This window comes from Micromys minutus (genome assembly GCF_963924665.1).
Source record: "Micromys minutus genome assembly, chromosome: 5".
NCBI lineage: Eukaryota > Metazoa > Chordata > Mammalia > Rodentia > Muridae > Micromys > Micromys minutus.
Genome location: NC_137974.1, coordinates 57,563,774 through 57,576,834, shown reverse-complemented (window position 1 = coordinate 57,576,834; position 13,061 = coordinate 57,563,774). Strand labels below are relative to the sequence as shown.

The window sequence follows — 13,061 nt, the reverse complement described above, 5'->3', positions numbered from 1 at the left end:
CCTATCACAGCCACCTTCCTCCATCAGCTTTCTCTGCTTGTCCCATGAGAGGAAGCTGTGGGTTAGTGATTCACGGAAACACCCTGGAAAGCTCCCAAGAGTACCTGATAAACCGGCTTAATGTTTGCTGAATGAATGAATGAATGACTCCCTGCCACCTAACAAGGTTTCTCTGTCCTGACTGTAGCTCCACTTTGCCGTAGGTCACTGACCACTTACCCTCCGGACCACACATACCCCCAAATGCTCTCGAAAGTGCTGAGCACATAATTAGTACTTAGTATTTGATGGGGGAGGGGCTCATGAGATGGATCCGTAAAGGCACCAGTCTCCAAGTCCGACAACTTGAATTCAATCCCTAGGAATCAAATGTTAGGAGACCCAACTCTCACAAGTTGTCCTCTGACCTCCACTCTGGAACGGTACCCCCAATAAATAAATAAATGACTTTAAAAACTGTAAATCATTATTTGATGGGGCTGGGGTTATAGTTTGGTGACATTTTCCTGGCACAGTTTTATCCCTAGTACCAAACCAAGCAAGAGAGTAAACCCCACAGAATGATGAAGGAAAGGTCACTTAAACTGAACCTGAAGACGGAAAGGATCTTTTACAGGCAGTCTCACGTAGACCAGACCGGCCTTGAATTCAGACATCCTGCTGAATCTGCTCCAAGTGCTGGGGTTAAAAGGCATGAGCTACTGAGCCTGACACGGATGGAAACTGCTTTGAAGATGAATATATATAATATCAAATTCACAGCCATGGGCAGGGTGACCTCGAGTCTGGGGTCGTACCTCCCAAGTGCTAATATTTCAGGCGTGGACCACCACACCTGGTCTGTGCGGAGCTGGAGACCGAATCCAGACTTTAGTGTACACTGGACGACACCCTCAGCCTTGATCATCTCTAGACAACTTACAATCCCAAATGCAGTGTGGCTGTTATGTAAACAACTGTTATGCTGTATTGAGATGATGAGTCTAGGGTTTGTTTTTTTCCCTGAATGTCTCCCTAGAGGTTAGTTGAATCCATAGGGTGGTTGCATTTTTGCATGTTATATGTGTAGAAATGTGAAACTGCAGTCATCCTGCTCTCCACCTTATTTGGGGCAGCTGGGGTCTGAACTCCGCTGACTCAATTGTGCAGCAAGCGGTTGATCCACAGAAGGAACCATCCCTACAGCCTGAGATAGGAATGTTTTAGGGTACTGAATAATGGTATGCGACACTATTTTACAATTTTACACTCAGCTAAGTCTCTAGGTCCTCTCCTTTCTTGGTATTGCTCTTGTCTCATTGCCTGTTACACTGTTGCAAGTCTACCATGTACAATCACATGTGTGACACAGATGTCTCCTCTGTTTGCTTTAGATAAGGGTCTATGTGACTTGGTTGTTCTGAAGCTCACCATGGCCTCAAACACAGAGTTCTGACTCCCTCCTAAGTGATTATAGGGGAGTGGCATCAAACTTGGCCAAAGGTCCTACTTGTAAAAAGATGTGGACCTCTGAAGTAAAATAGCTATTAAAAAGGGGGAGGGGTACATGGAAAGCCAAGTATAGTGGCTTCTGTTGTAATCCCAGGGCTTGCCGATAGTTCAAAGCCAGCCTGCATTGGACAGTTTATAAAGGAGAAGAAAAAGAAATGGGGGAGCTAAGGAGAAGATGTGGCTCTAAACACAATGGCAAGGCTTTTCTTTATGTGTGATCTCACCTGGAGGAACCCAGAGCAGACTTCCACAGTCTAAAGTCAAATGTTCACAGTTCTGGGGAATCAGAACACAAACACGAGTAAGGATCAGCCTACTTCTAAGCATACTTATTTGGACTTCTAGGAAATCTCAAGAGTTTATAAAGAACAAGATGTTTGCTTCCTTTATATTAAAAACTAAAAGTAAGGCTGGGTGGTGGTGGTAAGTGGTCCACGCCTTTAATCCCAGCACAGGCAGAGGCAGGGAGATTTCTGAATCTGAGGCCAGTCTGGTTTACTGAGAGGGTTCAAGGGCAGTCAGGGCTATACAGAGAAACCCTGTCTCAAAGCCAAAACCAAAACAAACAAGCTAAAACAAACTTCAAAACCATGGTAGCAATCAAAGGCCTGTAACTTCATTTCCAAAGGATCTTTAACACCCTCTTCTGGCCTCCAAGGGCACTGTGCGCATGTGGTGTGTATGCGCAAATGCAGGCAAAACATCCATACACGTAAAATAAAAATAAGATCTCAAAAAACAAAACAAAAAAAGCAAAACCACAAAAACAAAATATATTTTTAATCAGGTACAAATGCAATCCCAGCATTCAGGATGCTGAGGCAGGAGGACTTTTTTGAGCTTGAGACCAGTCTCTTGAATGAAATGAGTTCTAGGCCAGCCAGAGCAAGAGTCCTTGTCTCAAAACAAAACAGGGTTGAGAACAAGTATGTGACCAGCATGCCTGAGCCCCGTGCTTGACACCCAGGAAACACCCAGAAAATCTGTCAACTCGGGCCTGTAATGAGACCTGTCTCCAAAACAAATCACCTTACTGCTGAGAACCCACCCCTAGGAGCACTGACTCTAAACCTAGTCATGATCACGGGACTCTACTGTAGCATGTATGTAGAGGTTGGAACTGAGTCTCTTCTACCCTGGGACATACAGGTGTTAAGTTCATGGGAACTGGTTTTACTACTGAGCTGTCTCATCTTAGCAGCCTTGATTAAAAACAACACAAAACACAAGCCACTGCTATCCAGGTTCTTCTAAAATGCCTCTACTCAAGTGATCTTTAGTCACAGACCCTGTGTCTTTTCAGCCAGCACCTCAGGAAAGGTGCCATTGTGCCTGGCTAAGGTCAACTTAATCTGTTAGACCTCAGAATTCTCAGCTGTATACAGTGTATACGGTAATTAAACAGTTTGGTTGTAATTAATATGAATGGCAAAATGTAATTCAAGACTCTGCAACAGACCTTAGGCAAGTCAGTTGCTCTTTTCATAATACAGAAACTGGGGATAGAGCTAGAGTTCTGAGACCTTAGCAATGTTTTTGATATAGGATCTCACCATGTGTCCTTGTCTGGCCTAGAACCCAGTGTAGACCACACTGGACGAGATCCTCGTGCTTCTGCCTCCCTGAGAGTTGGGTGTGTGTCGCTGCACCCACCAACTTTAACATCTATTAAGCAGGTTGGAGGCAGGATAAAAGTTTGATAAATAAGAGCTGTGAAATGTTTACATTCTAGCCAGGAACAAAGCTGAACTGATGATTCAAGGAAGCTGGATTTGATTGGACCTGAAATAAGCCACTGAGAGGCAGCACCTATCCTGGCTTATGGTCTGGTTCTGCTAACACAGTGTTTAATGTGTTTGTAGCCAGTGAGCCAAAGAAGCCACAAGAATAGGAAGTGTTCAATTTACAACTTTATTAAGAAATTGATAATTAAACAAATCACAACCTTTTAAGAATGTGGTTAGGATCAGGGAGATCTCAGGATTTTGCCTGAATGAAAACACTCATGGATAGAGAGAACAGTAAAGACCCAGCAGCCCCTCCCAGACCCTAAGAACCTGGGTGGGCAGTAATTAGTCTGGCCAGCATAGCCTCACCCAGGCTTCAACTCCAGCCAGCCACGCATAACACACAGTATCCCAACTTAACGCTTTCCTTTTCTATCTAATTTCCCTCTCCTGTTATCAGGGGACAGGAAACTGAAGAAAAAGTTAACACCAGCTGCCTCAAAGCAGCAGCAGAAGGTTAAGGGTTTTATATATTTCCACTGGCATCCTTTGGATACTTTCTTTCCCTCAACACCCCTCCCCCTAGTGCAACTGTGCAAAGATCAGAAAGTCAAAGGTGGGCAGAGCAGTACAGAGGCGGAGCGCTCAGACTCAGGTCTGCAGGCAGCAGCCAACACTATCTTATGTCCCACCCGTTCTTCCATAAGCTGCAGGCGGAGCTGTTTGGGTTTACAGATACCCATGAGCACATTGCAGCCCTCCCTCCCGTGGTTACACTCCCTTTAATCTGTGCTCACCTTGTCTGCTTTCGCTCCGCTCTCCTCCCACCCTGACAGACCTTGTTCTTAAATCTGAAATTCTTTGTCACTCTCTCAAGAATCCTGCCCCTTTATTAGACTTGCTGTTTCATTAATCTCTCTCTCTGATACTCTCAGCTCATGTGAAAATAAATTTCTGGGTTGCAAAAATGGCTCAGGAGGTAAAGCACTTGCTGCCCAAGCCTTGGGTTTGATTCCCAGAGCCATGTTGAAGACGAAGGACCTGACAGGCTCTCCTGACCACACACACAAGCTGAGAATACAATCCTACAGCCATCATTTACCACAGACACTCTTTGAAGCCACGTTCCCCAGCACAGCAGGACTTTCACGGCAGCTCTACCCACACACCAGCCATGCTCCCACTGCCTAACTTCTCACCAGGCACACTACTGTCCTTTCGTTACTTGGTCTTGGACCCGTCTGTGACCATAAATGACTGGGGCTGCTCAAAGGACACACCTGCCATCTATACCCCAGTTAATGACGTCTAACAGCCCAACAGGTACCCACGGGACCATATGAATTCCCGTTACCATCCCTTGCCAGCTAGTCCTCTTCTAGTCTTCTCTAAATGCAAGCGGCACCATCAGCAACTCAAGGCTTGGCCCAGAAATGAGAAGCAATAGGATTCCTTCTGCTCTTGCAGAGCCGGCCTGTTGTGCAAACCTTTCTAGTCCCTACCTTGTACATTGTCTATAAAAAAAAAAAAAAAAAACCAACACCTTTGCACCAGCAGTCCTAGGGCTCAGGAAGCAGAGGCAGGAGGATCACATGAACATAGAACTTGAGAACAAGCAATTATACCAATACTGTGAGACCACAGTTTCAAAAGTAAAACTTTAGTATGAAATGCTCCTTAGCATGCATGCAGTCCTGAGTTCAAATCCCCCACCCCACTTCCTTAGACCCCTGCTCTGCTCCAAAAGCCTATATTCCCTAACCGGCCTCATCAAAGCAGCCCTAAGAGCACTGCAGCACCCTCTTCCTTCCAGTCGGCTTGCTGCACAGGCTTGCAGTGCCAAGCCCTACTGAGATGGCTAACACAAGCTTGTTCAAGTCACAGCTCTCGACCTCTCCAAAGAAACTTGCTAGCCAAATGGGTTATTCCCAATTCGTCTGTAACTTCCTTACATGTTTTCTCCCACTGGCTGTAAATTCCCTGAGTTCAGACATTTTGTTTTAAATTCCACTAACACTTTTAACAATTCTTTCTCTATAAGCTAGATTATTTTAGAGAAACCATCGTTTTTTAAAGCTTTTTTGGATTTTTGCCAAAGACTAGAGTCACTTGAGATCAAATGTTCACACACCTTGGCTTTTGTTTGCACACGTGTAAACCAATTTTTCAGGTCACACAGCTCTCTTGCCTACTCAGCCTGGCTGGACTTGAAGGTGGGCAGTTACTGGCCTAACTATCTGGTTTCTGTTTCCTTCTTAATTTTTCCTCCTGAGTCACCTTGAATTCCAGCAACAAACAAGACTGATAACCATCCCTGTGGCATGGGCCTCCAGGGACAGTGAGCCTGCAGGACTGCCCACACCCAGTGACTATGGTGGGGAGGTGGCTGCTTGGAGCAGAAGCAGCTTGTCTCCTGAGCACCAGACCTGCTCCATTCCACCCCCACCTGGGCTTTCCTGGCCCAGCTTCTGAGTAACATCAAAACCAGCTGGGGGTGGAAGTTAACTCCAGGAAATGCCAGCACCTGGAAGATGGGTGCACGATCATGAGCCCCTGACTCGTCCTGTCCCCAATGAAACCACAATGAAGCTTTTCACCACTGCTTGCCTCTTTTATTGGTGCGCCAGACTGGCGTGGGGTCTAGCCTGTTGGTACTGCCACAGCAGGGCTTCTGCCCTAAGTACACTCCTCCAGTCATAGGGCCGCAGAGACGGCAGAAAGATCTATGGCAAGCCTAAGTTTAATCCTCAGGACCCACATGGTGGAAAAGTTTAAAGAAACCCTCCACTAACACTCAGAAGCAAACTCAGCACTAAGATTTTAAAGTCTCGGGATATCTAAATTTTCTACAGGAAAATGTTTTAAAAGACTAATACATGGTAGGAAAAATAAAGACCAGTCATGCAAACCAAAATAAGATGGACCTCAAATCTGACATTGCAACCCTCCCCCAACACCCAGCAAGTGTGCAGCCTAGTTCTAAATCGGCACTTGTGCTCTCGGTCCCTGAGGGCTTTCAAACAATGGACTCCCACCCAGCCTTCTCCCGGACCCGGAATTTCAGTCTTGGCGATGGAATGCCACACTAAAACTGAACACAGCAGAGCTTGATAAATAACGGAGGTGATACATCAGTTAATTTTGATGGTCAGATCCAGAAATCTTAAGTATAAAGCATTTGGGGAATGCAATTTTTGCTGCTTAAAATGGTGCTACTCTGAACTAAATTAATAAAAACAGTATCTCATGATCACAAAATAAACCGCAAGTATTTAAAGCACTGAACACTTTCTGGAATAGAAGTGTTCCATGTGTGGCAAGATTTATGGCAGCGTCCCTAACACCCACTGCCTACCTACTGTATTCAGACACACAAAGAACACCAAAGCCACTAGGTTACTTTTACCTACCAGAAAATTAACTATTTCCACCTCTGGGTGTCTCCTGAGCTTGCCAGACATCTCTCCTGTAACATTTTAAGTCCGTTACACACGTTGCTGGTATTTATGTATATAAGGAAACAATGTTTTTACAAAGTGAAAAAAGTTCATTCTTAAGTTTATCTTACTTTTTTCACATCAGAAACCTAGGAAAGTCTTTTTTTTTTTTGAAGTGCGTTGAAGGCCCAAACCAAAAGTCACTTGCAACCGTCTTGTCCCCACTTTCTGAGGACCAGATCTAGGTCTGTTTTACAATACAACCAACAAAATATAACCGGGTTAAATGAATGGCTGGGTCACGTTACTGGAAGGTCGACCGACCCTGTCTTTGGCTTTGTTAGCTGGGACTCTAACTCCCAATGATCAAGAAAATGAAATAAAGGGTCCCAAAGTCCTGGCCTCGGCCGGGCCCGCAAGCCAAGCCGTCCGGCCCAAGTTGAAAAGAGAAAACACGGGGGGATGCGGGGAGACAGGGAGGGAAGCCATCAGCCAAGGACCCCGACAAGTGACCGAAAGCAAACCGCCGCCACCTCAGCCCCTTCAAGTCCCACCCCAGCGAGCCAGCCTTTTGGGTCTGGGGTCGGGGTGGTCGCACGGGTCTTCGCGGCCTCGGCTCCATCCTCGGGCCCCCAGTGGGCCCGCTCCAGGCTCCCGGACTCCCCGGCTTCGCGGCGCCGGGCCCGGGGCTGAGTTTCCACACCGGGCGCCGCCCGCGCTGCGAAGGAAGATGGCGGCCGCCGAGCAACTGCGCCACCAGCCCTGGCTACAGGCCAGGTCCAGCGCCATCTTAGCGCCCTCCAGCCCGCCGCCCCCACCCCGAGAAGCCGCTTTCGGGGCGACTCGGGAAGGGGGGCCCCGGGAAGCCCTCCGGGCCGGAAAAAAATCAAAAAATTAAAAAAAAACCCACAAAACCCCTAAATCACTCCCCGCCACAGCCCTCCGTCTCTCCCCGCCGACACCGGCCTCGCAGGCGGCCTCCGCACCGCCGAGCCGAGCGTGCCCCGGGGACGCTCGTCCGGGCCTGGGCCGCGTCCTCCGCAGGGCCTCGCAGCCGGCTGGCCGGCATCGGCCGCGGCAAGCCGGGCTTGCACCGCAGCCCAGGCCGGGGACGAGGCCCAGGGAGCCGGCGGGCCCCGCTCTGTCCGGGCCCCGGGCCTCCGCCGCGGCCCGGGCCTCTCCCCGCGCGCGGGTGCGGCGGGAAGGAAGGAAGCGCCGGGGAGCAAATGTAAGCGGGCTCCCGGGCCGTCCCCGCCGCCTCCCTCCCCTCTCCTCCGCCGGCTCCATTTTTTTTTTTTTTTTTTCTTTCTTTCCTTTTTGCGGAGAAGCAAGAAAAGGCGCCTCCCCACCCAGGAGCCTCGGAGGAAGCGAGTGGGAGAGAAGGGGCCGAGGGGGTGTGCGGAGCAGCGAGGGGAGGAGATTGGGAGCTGATTTTTCTCGCCCGGCCGCCGTCACACCAGGCCCTCCCTCGCCCCCTGCTCGCGGCCCCGCCGCGCCGCCGTCCTCCCCTCGCCGAGCCCCGCTCCCTCCTCCGCGGCTCCCCCGGGCGGCTCCGGGGGGCGGAATACACACACTCGGCGCACACACACTCGGCGAACACAACTAATTTGAAAGCGGCTCAATCAATGAGTCATTAAAAGGCTTCCCTCCCCTCCTCCCCTCCCCAGCGCCAACCGCCACGCCGCCACCTCCCCTCCTTTTTTTTTTTTTTTTTTTTTTTTTATCCCACAACCCCCCCCTTCCCGGGCTCTCCCACTCCCCGCTCCAGAAATTTGCATCTGAGGATGGGGGGGGAGAAGGAGAAAAAGGAAGGGGGGGAAAAGGCAGGCGCCAGGCCCCCCACGCGGCCGCGGCGCCCCCCGGCCCGGCGCCGCCGCCCCCGGCTCGCCCGCGCCCCCGCCCGAGACACTGAACTTGGTCTTCCCAGGGCCCCGGCGGCGCCGGGAAAGGCATCCACACTAGATTCCTCTTTTCTCCGTGTCCATTAAACATCCACCCACCACCACCATCACCCACCCACAAACCCACCCCCCCTCAAAAAAAAAAAAAAAAACAAAAAAAAAACACAGCCTTAGCCAATAGCTCTCTGGGCTGAAACCTAATATCCTGGTTTTGGCAACTCGGTGTTTAATTTGCTCCTCTTTTCTTTTCTGTCTGGCTGGAGATCTATCTCCAGCTCCCCTCCTCTCCCCCCCCCCACTTCTCCTTCCCTCGCTTCTCCCCTCCCCGAAGGAAAAAAGAGGCAGAGGAAGGAGGTTGTGTGTTTTTTTTTTTTCTCCTTGAAATTTTTATCACAAAATTATAATACACTCAAAGGGAAACTCACCGTCATGAAAAAGCAGTGCCTTGTCAACGGGGTTTCTGCGCCATCGCACCAGGGGCGGCGGCGGCGGCGGGCGCGGGGCGCGGGGCGCGGGCGCGGGAGCTCCAGGCCGAGCGGCGCCGGCCACACGCGCTCCGCTCTCTCTCTCGCTCACCCCCGCGCCGGGCGGCGGGCGCCCGCTCCCCGCGCCCGCCCGGCCTTCATGCTCTGCGCCCGGGCAAACGGCTCGCCTGCTCGCTCGTCTACCTCAAACTTCGCTCTTGCCTAGTTAAAAAAAAAAAAAAAAAAAAAAAAGGCAGTACAAAGATTAGGATTTCTTTAATTAAAATTTAAAAAAAAATTCTTTTTCAAAAGAAAAACCAAACTCATTGCCTGTTGGTTCCTGTTTTGAGAAAAAAAAATGGGGGGGCTTTGAAATGTATTGGGGTCGATTCGAGAAACAGGTTTGTTTGTGTATCCACCCTCTCCCCCATCTACAAGATGTGAGCTGATTCTCCTTAGCGGCCCTACACACACACACACACACACACACACCAGTTTTAGCTTAAATTGGAGGGGTGGGGGATAAACAAAAATTGGTTTAGAAACTCCAAATAGAACGGTAAGAAAATTTTTTTGCATATTTATTTAAAAACTAAAATCATCCATTGATTTTAATTGGCCAGATAACTGGGTTGGCCTTAAGTTTCTCTTGTCTTCCTACTAAACTTTACAATATCCCTTTCCACTCTGAAATGCTGTGCAATCTCATCTGAGAAACTTGTACCTTAAGATTAAAAAGGAAAATAAAACTAATGACAATGGGGAGACGCTACTACCTTCTCTATTTAGATTGCTCTTTTACATTTATGTGTGTGAGGTTTGCTTTAAATAACTTCCATTAAAAAAAAAACAAAACTACAAAAGCTACAAAACCTTTTAGTACCCTTTGGTCCAACCATAATTACCACCTGTCTTAAATTTCAAATTGTTGACACTTCTTAAACCACCTAGTAGTACCCAAAACATAAGTGTTCATTATGAGAGTTCTTTGTAGCCTAGCTACTAATGTCCAAATGCCCAGGAAATATAATGGGGTGGGAGTGGAGGGAGGGCTGTTGTCACTTGTTTTAAATAAATATCAGAAATAGGTAAGATGTGAGTTGTATAAAAATGTAATTCAGCCTTAAACATACAGATTTAAGCCTTAATTTTCCCCCTGATATTATTTGAAGTTAGTCGGTGAGGTTTTATTGATAAACACATACCTGGTGAGTAAATAAAATTATTCCCAGATTTAAATTCTTTAAAACATTGTTTGGTTTCTATATCCTTTACAGGAAACAAAACAAAAGCTTCAGTTGCTACATTCGACTTCTTTTCCAAAAGCAAATCACCTCATGTTTCAGTAATTGTCCATCTTTCTACATAATGTAGGCTTGGTATTTAGATCTGACTGAAAAATACATTCAGTGACTTTAGTAATCACAATATCATTGAGGGATTTTTTTTCTTAGAAGCCTTTTATGTATGTATGTATGTATGTATGTATGTATGTAGTTGGTTAATTAATTAATTAACTTTGAATTCAGTCAATGCTTTCCTGGACTAGTAGTCCCTGCATAAATTAGCATATTTCTTTATATTTGATGGTTGGACCAACTGTTTTCTAGTGGGCTTGGGAAACTTTAAACCATGTTTTAAAGTGCCTTTCGACTAGTGGGAATTTAAATAGGATGGCCATTCAGAAGAACGCCATTACCAAGGAGCCCGTGGGGTGTGCACTGCCATCTGGGCGTAGCAAGCCTTACAGCCGGTGCTCCAGGTTGCCAATGAGACATTCATGGATTTCAGGAAGACAGCCTTCCTCACGGGCCAAAACCTCAAGGAAACCGGAAGTCTCCCTTTCCAGATTTGATCATTACACAATGTATGTGTGTATCACACGTAAACGTTTTGCACCTCATAAGTATGCAAGGATTATATAGCTTTCGAGAACAAAATGAATTTTTAAAAAGATGACCTCAGTGCTGCAGCCTTTTTTATCGTAAGAACGGCGATGTGTGTAGTGGGTGCTCAAGAGCTGAAGGCACGTACTGACCTCGCCATCCGTCTGTCCCAAGAACATGCCCTGGAATCGGAGGAACAATGAACCTGAGGTTTAATGACCCTGGTTTTGCAGACAGGGTCTCAGGCGCTTTCAAGGATTTGTATGAAGTCACTAGTCTACTAAAGGCTGATGGGAGAACTTACCCCTCTCTCAGGCCTGACAAGTGTCTTAAAAACCAGTGGTCTTTCTGTGTTGATGTCATAACACAGTCCAGGGAAGAGGCACAGGCTGAGGGGCAACCCTTAATTAGTCCAGACCTATCCAGAGGTGGCCAGTTGTCAAATCTAATTTTAAGTCTGGGGGAGGGGTTTGCAAAATACTGGGACAGCAGTGGGGTGAATCTCAGTCTCCAGACATGCTTACATTTGTAGGCATGCCCTAATTCTGTGAAAGAAAGGCACTTTCTTAGACTTTTCCTCATAGGACTAGAACAGCAGTTTAAACAGGGGACAGGTTTAAATTTGTTTGTAACTTTTCAAACTCTGTTTTAAAGGTTTTGGAATCTAAACTAAAATTAAGAAACTTTTAAAAATATTTATTTATTTATTTATTTATTTATTTACTTATTTATTAATTATACATTAGTACGCTGGAGCTGTCTTCAGACACACCAGAAGAGGGCATCAGATCTCATTACAGATGGTTGTGAGTCACCATGTGGTTGCTGGGATTTGAATTCAGGACCTCTGGAAGAGCAATCAGTAAATCCTCTTGACCACTGAGCCATCTCTCCAGCCCATTAAGAAACTTTTTAAGAGGACATTTTTCTCCAACGAGGATTATTCTTTTTCTTTTTTTAGGATTTATTTATTTACTTTATGTATATGAACACACTGTTGCTGACACACCAGAAAAAGTCATTTGATCCCATTACAGATGGTTGTGAGCTACCAAGTGGTTGCTGGTCATTGAACTCATGACCTCTAGAGGAGCAGCCAGTACTCTTAACCCCTGAGCCAACTCTCCAGCCCAATCATTCTTTTTCTTTAAAAAATTTTTTTTGTTTTATTTTATATGTACAGGAGTTTTGTCTGCATGTATGTCTATACCATGAAAGTGCCTCAAGTTTGTGGAAGCCCCTGGGTCCTCTAGACCTGGAGTGGCAGATGGCTGTGGGCCTCTTTGTGGATGCTGGGATTCAAACCTGGTCCTCTGTAAGAGCAGCTGGTACTTTTACCCCATAAGCTGTCTCCCCCTCCTAGGACTTGTTTTTTTGTTTGTTTGTTTGTTATTGTTTTGGGGGGTTTTTTGTTTTTTGAATCAGGGTAGACCAGGCAAGCCTTGAACTCAGAGATCCACCTGCCTCTGCCTCTCCTGGAATTAAAGGCTTGCACCACCACCTCTGTTCAATTCTCCAATCTTATAAAAGCTTTTCTCATTATTTTATAAGGAACAACAAGGGGATTAATGTCTAAGCTAATATTCTCTTAAACTAAATTTTCTGAAAGTCGTTAGACCACCCACCGCCTGTCACCTGGACCGTTCTTAGAATAGCAGTACTATACGTAAATGAGATAGACTGTACATTCAACAACTTAATCTTACCCACTACTCCTTTCTGTGTAAGACACCCAGGAACAAGGAAAGTCAGACACAGGATTTTGAAACGTAACAAAAAAAAAAAAAAAAAAAAAAAAAAGATTTATTGTTTCTAAATGTTCTAGGATGTGCTTGGACCTTAAAATATAAAGAGCCCAAGTTCACAGAGCAGTTAGGAGTGAAATCGGGTAGGGACTCAACCCAGTACAGTCCTCAGCACTAGGGAATAAACAAAGTGAACCCTTGCTTGGGTGGCCTTTCTTAGGAGAGATGCAGGCCAGAGAGATGGCTCAGCCGGTTTGTGCCAGCCAGTGGGTCTCAGAACCTAAATTAGATTTCTGGGGGCCAATAAGGTTAAAGGTAAGAACCAGAAATGACTGACTTCACACAAGTATCATGGTATGCTAACACAGACACACACGCACACACACTCACACACTCAGACACTCACAAAT

At 46.8% G+C, this 13,061-nt stretch overlaps 1 protein-coding gene across 1 annotated transcript in view; it reads right to left on the bottom strand.

Moving 5' to 3' along the window:
* Positions 1-9,103, bottom strand: part of BICRAL (BICRA like chromatin remodeling complex associated protein) — a 51,711-nt gene extending 42,608 nt beyond the window's left edge. The window contains exon 1 of the mRNA XM_080917175.1: positions 8,982-9,103. The gene's annotated coding sequence lies outside the window, so the exon portion shown is untranslated. The remainder of the gene's footprint in view (positions 1-8,981) is intronic.
* Positions 9,104-13,061: the final 3,958 nt, after the last annotated feature.